We start from the raw sequence: 14213 nt of genomic DNA, 5'->3' as shown, positions 1-14213 counted from the left end.
ATATACACTTCGTCGAGTGACGCCGTATTATTCCCGTTCCGTTTTCGCTGTGTTAAATTTACGATTGGTAATTTGTAAAGAAATAATAGTGACGGTCGTATACTATTTTCTTCGTTTCTCTTTGGATTCAAATTATTAACACGGCGTAACTTTGAAACAGGTTTCGCGCTACTGTAGAATATCCTCTTTCCCGTTTATAAAATTGTTTGCGATTTTCAATGTTAATGTTTTCGAATTCATTCATATTTACTTTATTTGAACGGAAAGAATTGGCGTCACTCTGCGAAGCGTTATTTTTAAAACTAGAATGTACATTTTTCTTACTAATGAACTTAAGTTTACAAGGCTCAGAAAGTGGGTCCTTAATTAACTTTGTATCCGTAATTAGAAGAATTTCCGGATGTTTTATTCGTATAATCTACACATTTCACTTCCAACAGGAACTCGGCGTTCACCCTTGACTCGAGGGTTGGCGACTGGTCCTGCTTCATCTCCTCGTGGTCGAGCCTGCGCCCGCACAGCTTCTTTGATTCCTCTCAGCTTGCACGCCTTCTCAGCCCTCTTTTGAGGCTCCCTGGCCTCCCGTTTCCTTTTTCTCTCCTCACCGAATATCCCGTGGTCGAATAGGGTACACAACATGTTAGTGATACCCTAGGAAAATCGGCATTTTGCTCGCCGTTTTTCGTCGCGAGTGGGCCGTGGCCTCTACGAGCCCTCCTCGCTGGATACCGTCGATGATGTGTCTGGTCTCCATAGGTGGGATTTGTGCAGCTATTCGTCGTATTGGAGACGCGCTGGTGCTACGGTCTCCAGCACGACGCTAGGCGCGGTCAGCTCCGTATGTGGACTGTCTTCGAACACCAGAGGGCTCTTCCGGTTTGATGTTGGAGACAGCACTTCTTCTTTGATAAGGGTCACGTCGGAGTCCACTTTTTAGTTAACCATTTCTTGGTTGTTCCGGCTCCTGGATCTCGTTAACATTTAATACACAGTATGTGATCTCAAACTTTTATTTAGCGTTCGCGGGTTCGGAAGAATTAATGCGATTCTTCACGCTTCACGTTGCCAAGGCGCCATTGAGATCCCCGGGGTTCCAGCGGCTAGCTCAGGTGTCCATCGAACCCCGGATTCACAAAAAAAAAGGACGATATATTTGAGGGTGGAATTAAATAAAACCACGTCTGTCTCGTGTAACTTGGTATTAGCTTATATTTTACACTTTCTTTACATGTTTAGGTTTTTACAATTAGTTACGCAGGTCTGTATATGTCGGAAAGGGGACGCTTACTCTCTTTTTTTCTTTTTAAAACTTCGCGTACCCACGCCATTCCACAAAAAAAGACTCTTGATTGGCCAAATTTTATCGCATGATTTTGACGAATCACGAGGACCACCTCGGCGCAGGCGCGCAGATATTTCGACGTAGCCGGCAAGTGCGGCAAAATTTATTATTTGAATATTTATATTTAGTCTTAAAATTATCGCTTTCATCCATCATCATTTATACCTTTTAAATTAAATGAAATATATCTTAATTACACCTCCGCCCAATATGCGATTTTCACACACCGGACGAAGGCCTTTACTTATGATTAAAAAATACTTACGTGGTTGAGCAAGGAATCAGATTAGATGTTTTATGAAGCCGTTTCTAGAGGTCAGGGTTATGTTTCGACTTATAGCTACTAAATGATTATTTTACACCGGGAGAAGCCCGACTGTAACAGGGGTGTATCAATGTATTATATTTATTGTGAACACAATATGTTATTTTTTATTTTCATTGAACTTCATTTTGTTATCTTTTCTGTAATAAATAAATAAAACTGATTTACTTTCACATTAATATTTCTTTTTTTTGACCATGTCGGATCCAAAGAAGATCATATGGGCCTCCACGGAGTGGAGGTTTGTATTAACAGATTTTGTTTTTAGGAGAAATGGATGTCAGCCACATGCTCAACCTATTAGGTCCATACTCTGACTCATACACAAATTGAAAAACGATAATATGACTTATGTACTATATGTACTTTGCCAGACCCAGGATTCGAACCTGGGACCCATGACGCTTAAGCCGCGCGGCCATCGTCATTTATATTACAATATTATTTACTCCATTAAGGGGGATGCTTATACTATCAGAGGCGAAAAGAGGCACCTAACGGAAACATACGAAGCTTGCAATTTGAGATTTTTTTTGATAATTTACAATTTCAACTGTAGTAATTAATAAATATGTATCTGAAAACACTAAAAAGATTTTTTATTTTTTTTAAACTTAAAGATAAACTGGCAATTGTAAAAAAATGTAATTAAATGTGAATTCGTTGCAGGGTCAAATCTTATTATTACATTATATTTTATGGCCATATTTATTGTTAAAATTTAGTTTATTAAGTTTTAGATTTTATGTGGTGTAGATTTTTGACCAATTCATCATTTTAATATTTTTTATAAATATTTTAAAAATCATCGATTTAAAAAAAAATATAAATGTATAATTTGAAATTCTTTTTATTTATATCAAATTTTATTTTAGGCATGGTCACAATATTGAAGCTCGAGTTGATATAAATAAAAAGGATTTCAAGTTATACACATTTATATTTTTATAAAAATCAATGTTTTTTAAAATATATATAAAAAATATTAAAACGATGAATTAGTCAAAAATCTACACCACATAAAATCTAAAACTTAATAAACTAAATTTTAATGATAATTATGGCCATAAAATATAATGCAATAATAAGATTTGACCTTGCAAAGAATTCACATTTTATTTACAATTGTAAGTTTATCTTTGTTTTAAAAAAAATAAAAAATCTTTTTAATGTTTTCGGATACATATTTATCAAATAATACAGTTGAAATTGTAAATTATCAAAAAAAATCTCAAATTGCAAGCTTCGTATATTTCCGCTAGGTTCTCTGCTGGCATGCGTCTCCCCCTTAAATCTATGTATTTACAAGACTGAACTGTACACAATATTAATAATTAATATTTTAAATAGTAGGTAGGTGTAAAATAAACTGGACATTTTTTACAAATTTTTATGCTATTTTAACACGTTTTTCTTAGCTCGTATTCTTCTTTGTCCAATGGTTGTTTATCCAGTACAAATCTTGCAATTGTTTTTTAACTAACTTCCTGACTAGCTAGATATTTGAAACTTTTAGAATATATTATCAGAACACGACGACGAACTAAATTATTAATATATACCTACGTGCGTTACTATGGAAATCAAAATGACATTTCAGTATTCTATATTTGTTTGTTGCAAAATAGCAAAAAAATGATTTGTTGACGTGGTATATAAAAAGTTCTTTTTATCTTGTAATTATCTATATATAAAATGTAGGTACATTAACTATCAAAAAAATGCCGATCCCAGGATCATCAAATTGTAATTCCGGGATCAAAAATTTGGCTCTGGATTGGATTCCCTAGGTATGAGTATGGAGTATGGCAAGATTTCCCAAACATTTTCTGCAATGGAACACTTCGCAAACCTGGAAATTTTAACGGAAGACTTATTTTGTAGGTTATTTATTAGCGCGGCTAACTGTTCTGCCAATTTTGGCAACTGTCGTTAAACTGACAAGACTTCTCAGCCGGTCAGTTAAAAACAATATACCGCATATTTTTCATGCGCACGGAGTGAGAAAAGATGGTCCTCCGCCTGAACCAAGATCATGGCCCCCAAATCCCGAAGCGGGCCCCCAGGCTAGGATGTTTGGCGGCTCCCTACTTATCGCTAAGGTTAAAGGCAATGTGACGATCTACAGTTGCATATTCCAATGGTGTTCGAGGTAAAATTAGAGGTATTTCTTGTATTTTTAATACACCCACTTTTATGTTGATATGCACAATTATGGACATGTCAAATATCGACAATAATCAAAGATTGTAAGTATGGCAAAACCACAAATTATTAAATGTTAGTATGCTTGAAGTGAAACAGCGCCTCAGGCGACATTTTTTTACTATTAGTGCATGTTTGTGATGTGTGTTTATCTCACCTGCTGGTTGATCTCTCACGCCCGGCCCCCCCGTAAGCCCAGGCCCCCAGGCTAGAGGCTTGTCAGCCCCCCCTTGTGGGAGCCATGACCTATCTAGATATTTGACGTCATAAACATCAGTGGAGATTGATCATCACTCACCTTTCAATATGAAGTAGATTCTTTAGTTATTTTATTTTTACTTATTTTACTTATACTTAGTAGAAGGTCACTAAATGTGTTGCAGTGTATATAACCTTTCCAAATGGTCGCGGAACATAGTTTGATTAATCCTGGAGTATGGTATACCAGTCAATTATTCAGATACAACATATAAAGGAACAGTTTTTGACAATAATTGTGTTTGAGATGCGTTCTGCAGTTTTTTGGACATATTGCAAGCAACGTTCCCTCTAATTTTTCTATTGTGTGTGCGGGTCGCCGTCACCCGGTGCGGTAAATTTACACCCCTCCACCTCATAAACACACACATACAATTTTTCATTCAATCCAATTATTTCCATACGTGAATTCTCTTTCCATATTTGCTGCGGATAAACAAAATATATCACCAACACATAGGTGGTCATTGATAAACACTGAAACACGTATCTTCTTTTCGTATGCTTTGGCACGCAGTAGAACGGGATGGATATAGTGATCCTGCTAGACGTAAAATTTCACTTGCGTGCTCGCGTTCGACTTCCGAGAAATGAGTCAAAGAATTGTGCATTCGAGAAAAACTAGAATCTGGCAAAGGAAACTTTCTTTTACAAATTTTTGTGTGAGGACTGTGCGGGGGATGAAAACATGTATGCGGACACATTCTGGTAGGGGTGCACGCGCACATGCGCACACCTTACAGCGAACATTCATTGCAAGGCACAGACCGGATAACCCGGAAAGACTGGTGGTTTCGAGAAGGCGAAGCAGAGGAAGAACGTCGACACGTAGGAGCAACCGAGTAAAAGAGCTTACTGGGGGCAGCTATAAGGAAACGACCAAAAAGAGTGATACCTACCTATTGTATATTGTGACTTATGTAGGCTGTATAATTCCTTTTTTTCATGTGATTAATTTTGTCTACCGAAAAACTGTATTTTATTTGGCGACCTGCTGTAATACTGAGATTCTTGATACCTAATATAATGTTATACAAGAATGTAAGCACATGCCAAATCTTGATTGACAACTTCTGTAGGCAGGGCATGTGCAGCCCATGGATAACCGCGAGCAGAGTGAGATCTTCCGAGGCTCCAATAGCTTAACGGCTCATGGCCCATGGGTATCCAGAATTGGCACTCAGCAGCAGAGGATTGTCTACCGTGGAATCTGCTACTTGAGACCGGGACCCGTGAAGTTAAAAATGATCTTGCCTAGATGAATCCACTGCTGGATAAAGGTTTCTCCAAGCCGATTCTGTTTCTCTTGGTCCTATGCGTAAGGAATAATACACACCTTTGTTGATTCACAGCCTGTAATTCTACCTTTTAGGTACACTGGATTACTAGATTTGTCCAACGATCATCTCTCTTTAAGATATATTATGTCCTGTTGTCCCATTTCCATTTTAGGTTTTTAGCAAACTATTACATGAATCACAAGACAGTGGGTAATGATGTTTTTTCAATATTTCTGCCATTAATACGCTGTTTACCTTATTTATCAAAATGATTCATAAATGATCAACTAGCCATTACATGAATAACAATTATCAATACCTAAATAAAGTATTGAAGTAATCACTATGATATGCTTCACGCGGTTGGGACATGCGGGGATGGAAAAACTACTTTTTCTGCTAAAATTATTTTATTTTTTCTTCAAATTATTTTTTTCTTATACAATTCCAGAACTGCTGAAAAGTAACTCGGGTCCCTTTCTCCTGTAAAATTTTGATGTTTGTATAATATAGACCCGTTTTTGAGGGATACTTTCAAATTACTTAAAATTTTTGACTAAAATTTACCTACTGAGATACCCGGGGTTCCTGCGGCTAGCTCAGGTGTCCATCGAACCCCGGATTCACAAAAAAAAGGAACGATATATTTATGTTTGTGGTTAAATAAAACACTAAAACTTTCTTGTGCGTAACTTGGTATTAGGTATATATTTTAATCTTGAGTTTGACAAGGTTATTTTGTAGTTTTTTACAGTTACAGTCGTCAGTCCGTATGGTTTGAAAACCGGACGCTCACTAACTTTTTTCTCTTTTTCAAATCTCGCGTACCCACGCCGTTCAGCAAAAAGGACTCTCGTGATTGGCCAAATTTTATCGCGTGATGTTTTTTCTTTGACGAATCACGAGGACCACCCCGGCGCAGGCGCGTGGAAATTTGAACGTTGCCGGCAAGCGCGGCAAAATTTATTATATGAATACTTATATTTAGTCTTAAAATTATCTCTTTCATCCATCATCATTTGTACTTTTTAAATTAAATTAAATGTATCTTAATTACACCTCCGCCCAATATGTGATTTTCACACACCGGACGAAGGTCTTTACTTATGAATAAAAAATACTTACGTGGTTGAGCAAGGAATCAGATTAGATGTTTTATGAAGCCGTTTCTAGAGGTCAGGGTTACGTTTCGACTTATAGATACTAAATGATTATTTTACACCGGGAGAAGCCCGCCTGTAACAGGGGTGTATCACTACTACACTTATTATTAGTAATTTACAATTCAATACTATTGTAAAAACATCATTGTAATATTTTGGCGACCTTTTTTATAGCCATGTGATCCGCGACCCCGATGCAATTAAAAAAGTTAATTAAAAAAAACAACGAAAATAGTTTTTTTAGTACTTATAATTTTATTTTAAATTATGTTTAATAATTAATTTAATGTGATGGCTGAAATTGCATGTTATTAACCAGCCTCAATATTCGCGGTTGAGTTTTTGTTAAGGCGATACTTCAGTGAAACGGCAAATAATTTTCAACTATAGACACGACGAAATTTTGGACTAGGTGGCAGTCGGAGAGCGAACGTCGAGGTATAAATACGTCAATTTGTTTCGTGATGGCGACGGGGGTATTAATTCTTAAATCGTGTAAAGATGACTAAAAACGTTACCCATTTACTTAAAAAAGAAAACATTTCAATGAATATATTATTATTGTTAGTAATAGAACAATAAACAGAACATTATTTCGGTCGGCGTGCGTCATTTGCACCCGCAATCCGCGCATCGCCTAGCCACGATCTTTTTAGACCATACCTCAACTGAGTTATAGCCTTAACGCCAACCTCATGAGATTCTCAACGTTTAATTTATTTCACCATTACTCCCAAACTCTCAACACATGTTTCAACCAACTGTGACAGAATAGCGTACCTAGATTACACTTGTATTAATTTAAAAAAAATATATGAAATTATTCAATCTTCAAGACACAATTAAAAATAAAAATTGTATTATAGTGAATATTTTTTTAGTTGACTATAAGTTGGCGACCCCCCTCGGGGTCGCGACCCATAGGTTTACGGTTAATTCTTTTTTGAACCACACTACACCCACCAAATCAATCAGCAATTAAATTTCAATAGTTTTAACTCATTTTCCTATGCGTAATGTGACCGACAGCATTAATTGTTTTGAACATCACTTCTAAACAATGAACAAATAGTAGAAAAATACTTAGTTACCTACCAATTGAATTTGACCGAACAAAAAAAATATTTTATTAATTATATAAACATCATCATCAGCCTGAATCTATCCACTGCTGGATGAAGGCCTCTTCAAGCTGCTTCCACTTCTCTCGGACCTGTACGTTGCGTTGCCACGTTCTTCCGCAGAACTTTATCGATCCAGCGGCCTCTAGATCTACCTTGCGGACATTTTGTACCTCTTGGATACCACTGGATGACAAAATTTCTCCAACGATTGTCTTTTCTTTGAGCTATGTGTCCAGCCCATCTATAAACATACTAGAGGTGAGTTGGAAATACTGTCACCAGTTTGTGTACTCAAGTCTCGGATGAAACTATCCATACTCGGTATGTGTGGCCCAATAAACTTGTGAGGATATCATCGTGAGTCGCTCTCCAGTTGGTTCAACACATCAAATGCGCGCGAGCTAGGTAGCACTTGAATACAAGTAGGTATATTTTAATTTATTAGTCTATGCATTCTAATGACATAATCGTATGTATGAACAATAGGTCATAAATTTTGTGTAGTAGCACATTTCCTCACGATTGAGGTAAGATGATATCACGCCCCTCCATTTTGATATGTGTGGATTTTTCTCAACTGTCACTTTTATTTTTAGTTTTCTTTTTTTATCGTCTGTATTTGGGATGAAGGTGGATAATTGACACACTGGAATGGTTTCGGAAACGACGAGGTTTATTTGGTGTTAATATATACTATATGGTTACATTTTTTATCATTTAATTCTACGGAGCGCAAAATGTACGCGTTCGCGATTTTACTGCTTGTCGCGATCTGAGCGCAAAAAAAAAAAACCGTTGGACTCGCGAGCTGTGCACAATGCGACGTTGCCATACGTGTTTTTTTTGGACAATGTTGCCGGTCAGATATTATTTATTAGTGGTATTATACATTATTTAATTATTTTCGCAATCAGCCGTTATTATTTGTTGGCTTTGATACCGATTCGGGCGTCTCCAGGTACACAAAGACACACCCAAATGGGGACCATACGGGGGCGTCACAAGCGCACCTCTCTGGAAAGGCCCGAATGGGGTCGGGCCAACTAAGGGCTGATTACGATAGCGTGTGTAACTGGACAGTGCGGTGGCTTGATAAGGGGTGGTTGCGTCTCTAGACGTTGAAGGATCGAAGCCCCACCGGTACGTCGGCGGCCGGAGAGACTCGGATGCAGCACTGTAGCATAGTGGTTCGCGGTTCCCGGGCCCACCGTAAAGCTGCTGAGAGAGGAGGGCGTCGCGCCCAGCCCTCTCAACACCCTCGGACCGTCGGCAAACGGAGAGTTTCGGATGCAGCACTACGCCGCTTTGTGGGCGTAGTGGTTCGCGGCTCCCAGGCCTACCGTACGGGCGGATGCTGAGAGAGGACGTCGCACCCAGCCTTCCCAACAGCGACCGTCCGAAAATCAGTCGATCCCTCACGAAAGTGCATACCGGCACATTACTCGACCCCCTTTTTTGCTCGCTTGCCCTGCCGCGGCTATCGAATTACACGCACTGCACTGATATTATACTAATATAATATGCGAAAACTTAATTTTATACTTAAAATGGCTTTAAAGTTTATAAAAATAATTTTAAAAATATATCAGGGCCCGAAATGGACCGGAATGCCATTCTGCCTCATACAACTGCTCCGGGTTGTAAAATTTTCCACTTCGAGCACTGAAATAACTTAATATACATCGCTTCCAAACACAAAACACTTAAAACTAACTAATCTATGATGCTAATGGCTGAGGATGCTGCTTGGCTGCTTTCCGCTGATGGAGGCTGCTTTGCTCAGCTGAAGAAGGCCGCTTTGTAGCTCTCTTCATCATGGTGCATCTGGGCCAGGGCTGATTGCAAGGCTCACGGACACGCTGCTGTTGACGAAGAGGGCTCAAGCGGCTGATGATGCAGGGCATTTGATGCCGTTTTCCCTCGTTGGAGCCAGGGTCTTGCCCGATACACTCGTCCGTGGGCCAAGTTCGCTGGCGGATGCAGTTGGTCGGGAGTACATCGGGAGCCATGACTTCGCAATCCGGGTGTTTCTGCTCTTTTCTTCACTGGCTTGGCTTTGGCAGCATCCTCTTTCTACTGCTTATTATTATACTTTTGTTGAGCGCCACCAGAGGCAAGCCTCTGGATGTTTCTTCCTCGCCGTTTCCTATTCCGGTGTTTGGATCTCAGGGTGTGTGTTCGGGTGAAAGAAATTCCACCTGCTTCTTGATTCCAGACGATCAAAATCAAGAAGCGTAGTCCCACGTTGACTGGGGCCACTTATCACTCCCCTCCATTTTGATATGTGTGGATTTTTCTCAACTGTCACTTTTATTTTTAGTTTTCTTTTTTTATCGTCTGTATTTGGGATGAAGGTGGATAATTGACACACTGGAATGGTTTCGGAAACGACGAGGTTTATTTGGTGTTAATATATACTATATGGTTACATTTTTTATCATTTAATTCTACGGAGCGCAAAATGTACGCGTTCGCGATTTTACTGCTTGTCGCGATCTGAGCGCCAAAAAAAAAAAACCGTTGGACTCGCGAGCTGTGCACAATGCGACGTTGCCATACGTGTTTTTTTTGGACAATGTTGCCGGTCAGATATTATTTATTAGTGGTATTATACATTATTTAATTATTTTCGCAATCAGCCGTTATTATTTGTTGGCTTTGATACCGATTCGGGCGTCTCCAGGTACACAAAGACACACCCAAATGGGGACCATACGGGGGCGTCACAATGACGTACAGGCTTTTAAAATTTTATAATAAATGAGACATTTCGAAAAGCCGAGCTCGGTGTATTTTTAGCGATTCTATTGAAGCTGATATTTCAAATACTAATATGGAGTTAGTTTTAGTTCCAGTTGAGTATGAGACTTACGTCGCATACGCACGTCAAACGCTCTATATAGTACCTATTCAAAATACTAGTAAGTATTTTGGAACAAGTTTCGATACTAAGTATTTTTTTAAACTGGTAGTAAGTATACTTAGTCTTCAGAATTGACCAGTTTTCCCACATCTGAAACATATACCTAAAAATACCTTACCTACTCATATTGTCTTAATATATTTTCAGAATATGTACTAAAAATTAAAAAAATATATAAAATGTTGCTTCAATAGTGTGGTGTGTGTATTTTATTGTAGATAATGTTAATTCACATTAAAAATTATGTCTTTATTTTTTAAATTAAAACAATCCGGAAAATCTGTTTGGGTAATGGGTATAGTATGATGATGGTGCGGGGCTGATGAAACTGTTGTAGGGGGTGGGGCAGAAATTGAAGTTCTCCTCACCTCTTAGATACACACATCTATAAATAAAATAACATTAATATGTACAGAAGACACCGATAGTTTAAATGAGAACTCTGCCATTCTTGGTAGTATTGACTTGTGAGTCCCTGATAACTATCTTAGAAATCGGGATTGTTTGTTTACCCGAGCAGCAGAACTAACCTGATATTGGTGATGCCAATTGGGAGGGCAATAACTCTGTTCAATCAAATCGCTTCGGGTGTTGATATATTCCATCTACGTGAGGGTGAGTATAGGTGGACGTTGTTAAAATAGGGTCCACTTAGCTCATTCGGTGTGTTTCCATGTTTTATAATTTATATTTCATTTTTTTTATAATTCTGTACCTTTTACTTTACTTTTCATACTGCTTTTGTGATACTGCATATATGTATTTCTTCTTTAACACTGTTTCTTTGTTTTTAAATGTCATGTTGTGAACGTCTTAAATTTGTAATGTTCACGGTATGTAAAAAATAAATACATTTTTGAATTTGAATTAAGTAGAAACGATATATACCCACCTTTCTGAATCTTGCCATAGATTCCTCCGTTAAGAATTGAGACGGTTCATCATTCCGGGATACAGACGCAGACGGTCCCATGTAAAGAATCACATACTTCGGATAGAATTCGTGGTCGCTGTATTTGACAAGTACATTAGCGTCAGAGCTAACAGTGGTGTCGTAATATCCTTTCGGGAAGTTTCCTGAGTGAGTGGACATATTACCCACCAGCACATCGGCCACAATCATCGCCTTACGCATGTTGCATCCATAGCTGTATTTATTAGCATACCTGGCGGTTGTCGCAAAGCTCACACATGTAAAGAGAACAGTATAAACTTAATAAGCCGCAAACCATCATATTATAGTCTTAGCATTAGTTCTATCAATTCAGTGACGTCCCTAGACAAAATGCCGCCACTAGGGAGCGCAATTTAGTAACCTATTTACTAAATATATTATATTCATTTTTAAATTAATTTGTTTTTTATGCGACGAATGTGCTTGTTTATTAGCACAATCAATTTTAATAGTTGCCAATCCAAATTCATCATCGTTCATTGACAAATGGATTCTATCATGGGCCCCACATCCTGAAGCGGGCCCCCAGACCAGGATCTTTCAACCACACATGTTATATGCCATTCAAATTTGTAACTGTTAGTGAGTCAGCCAGTGTATTCGACTGGCTCAAACAATGAGTTCATTATTATTTTTACATGTTAAATCTTGTTCATTTCTTAAGTTTGTTGCATTTATTGTTCCTTTTTAGTAATATTCCAGTATATAAAACACTCTTCAGCCGGACTTCTAATAAGAAACACATATTGTACCTAGTAATATTCAACCTTATATTAGTATACCAGTAATAATATGTCATGTGATTTTGTGTTATAACGTGGAAATAAAGGACAATATTAAATATAATTAATAATATCTTTTAATAATTCCAACCCATAACATAAAATTGGTGTCAGGAAGTGTGGATAAAGCTAAATAACGTGAAATAAATTAACGGTGAATTCAAATTCTTTAAAAATAGCAAGAATCCTAAAAATAAAACACATAATAATATTACGTATAAACTAATTGTTTTTTTTAAAGTACATCGTTGTGAAAAACGAACGGAAATTAAAAATCTAATTAATAATATAAAGTTGTATATTCTCCTAAATCTTCAAAATCATTAAATCAAGAATCTTCTATATCTTCAAATCTACAAGATAAGTCCAACAAACTCCTGTCTCCAAGAGTCTTCAAATATCTTCAAATTCCTCAATTCGACGAATAATCTCCAATTCTTCAAAATCAAAACTCGAATTCTTCAAGCTCCAACTCCAATTCTACAAACTCAAATCTTCAATTCTTCGAACTCCAATCTCGAATTCTTCAAGCTCCAACTCCAATTCTACAAGCTCCAACTCCAATTCTTCAAGCTCCAGCTTCATATTCTTCAAGCGTCCATCAGGTCTACAAGTCTCCAAGTCTTCAAATCTTCAATATCTTCAAAACATAATCTCCGAGTGTCAAGTGCTTAGTGTCTGTAACAGTGACAGTGTAAAGTGTAGGTATTTATTCTCCACAACAGAACGATAAATTAATTATTCATTCATTTATATGAAAATTATCAATCACTACAATAATACTATGTCGTCACTAAGTTTAGATACCCTGATGAAATTTATTTCAGCCTTCGATGGAGAAAAGAAAAATCTTTATCCATTTCTTAATGACTGTGATACGGCTTTTGAGATAATATGTCCGAATGAATTAAAACCCGTCCTGTTAAAATACACGATTCACTGCGTAGTAGGTAACGCCAAATATACAATTTCAAATTATAAATTTGAATCTTATGAAAATTTCAAATCTTTCCTAAACACTACTTACGGTGAAAATAAACATACATCCAGTGATGTCCCGTGGGGGTAGGCAGATTGAGCGTCGCTTGGGAGCGGCAGTTACTCGAAGGGCGGCAAATCGAGGAAAAGCATCTGGAATATATATAAATAGCTAGCTAAACTTAGTAATAACGAAAATATCTTTCGATTATAAAATTGAACTCACTGGCTTTGTCGGGTTCGCGATATCTAGTTTACTTCCGTTGCCCTTCGACGTCCTTGGTGACCAGAAACGACACGTGCAGATTTACGAATAATTAGTCTGATATTTATTACATTGCATTACATCTATGACATTATTGACACATTTATTAGATATTGGACTCATGAAAGGATGATAAAAAATAATATACGTATAAAAAAATGAGGCGGCATTTTAGCGTGGCCTAGGGGCGGCATTTTATCTGGGGACGTCACTGCATACATCTCAATTAGAATTAGAACTGAGAAATTGCAAACAGAATTATAAAGAACCTATTATCAAATTTATTCAGCGTGTAGAGAATTGCAGAAATAACCTCATCAACGCAATTAGACTTATACATCAGGATGACGACGAGTTAAAAGATAATAAAGATAAAGACGAGATAAACAAATCGAGGATAGCGCTCTTAATACCTTTATGCTAGGAATCCATCCTCAAACGTCTATGGTAGTTCGATTGTCTAAACCAACAACATTATCAGAAGCAGCAAATGTGGCTATAGACGAGGATAAGATTTTAAACGATTTCAAAGGTATGCACATAAACTCTAAAAATAATTATCATAATCAGTCGCATCATTTCAATTACAATAATCAAAACATAAATCAGTTCA

The sequence above is a fragment of the Rhyacophila brunnea genome, unplaced genomic scaffold, assembly GCF_057557595.1.
Source record: "Rhyacophila brunnea isolate RB1 unplaced genomic scaffold, BYU_Rbru_1.0 scaffold_15, whole genome shotgun sequence".
Taxonomy (NCBI): domain Eukaryota; kingdom Metazoa; phylum Arthropoda; class Insecta; order Trichoptera; family Rhyacophilidae; genus Rhyacophila; species Rhyacophila brunnea.
This window is presented reverse-complemented; position numbering follows the sequence as displayed.